Consider the following 909-nt stretch of genomic DNA (forward strand, 5'->3'; position numbering starts at 1 on the left):
TGTGTGTGTGTGTGTGTGTGTGTGTGTGCGTTGATAGGGGCTCATCCTTTACAGAAACCCTCCAGTTAACGGAAAAAAACCTGCCTTTACCCGCGAATGTGTGCGTATGAGACTGTTTCAGGAGGTAGATGGGGATGAATCGCACAGAAACATGACCTGGTCACATTTTATCCCAAAAATCTAAAGAAAATAAATATTATAATTATATTTTGAATTAAGAAAATGAAAACATTTTTTTATTGTGATATTATTTTCATGGAAAACACATTTACCCCCAAATGCTCATTACCATAAATAACTAATAATTTATATAAAATTTCAACAAGTATCAATTAAAGGCTGTACCTTGCTACCATGATGTAGAAATATTTTACAATTAATTTACAATTTATATATATATATATATATAATGTAGGTGCACACAACTGTAATTAAAATTATTGCAATTTAAATGCTACAATAAGTATAATACAAACATATATGTATTTTTAAAAAATGTTATTTAACATGACAATAATTATAATGGGATTTTTTAAATAAAATGATTGGTATTACACACATTTTCACCCAAATTTTCATTAAATGATTTCATTTCTTCTGTAATTCTTGCTATTCTAAATGGTGATTCTGATTACTGTAATACAATTTTTTCTGCCTACATTAAAGTTGTGCAATTAATATTACTGCACACAATGTCTGAAAATTTTACAATGTAAATGTGTAATGTTAATGGGGTAAATGTGCTTAACTGTCATGAAAATAATGTCACATTTGCAAAAAAATGTTAATGGTCTGAAAAACAGGCTTTATTTTCTTTCTATATATATCTATCTCTCATTTCTTTTGATTATGATGGGAAATATGACCCAGACATGTTCTTGACAGATTTTGTGAGATTCGCCTGTGTGT

The sequence above is a fragment of the Sinocyclocheilus grahami genome, unplaced genomic scaffold, assembly GCF_001515645.1.
Source record: "Sinocyclocheilus grahami isolate Dianchi unplaced genomic scaffold, SAMN03320097.WGS_v1.1 scaffold5635.1, whole genome shotgun sequence".
NCBI classification, from domain to species: Eukaryota; Metazoa; Chordata; class Actinopteri; order Cypriniformes; family Cyprinidae; genus Sinocyclocheilus; species Sinocyclocheilus grahami.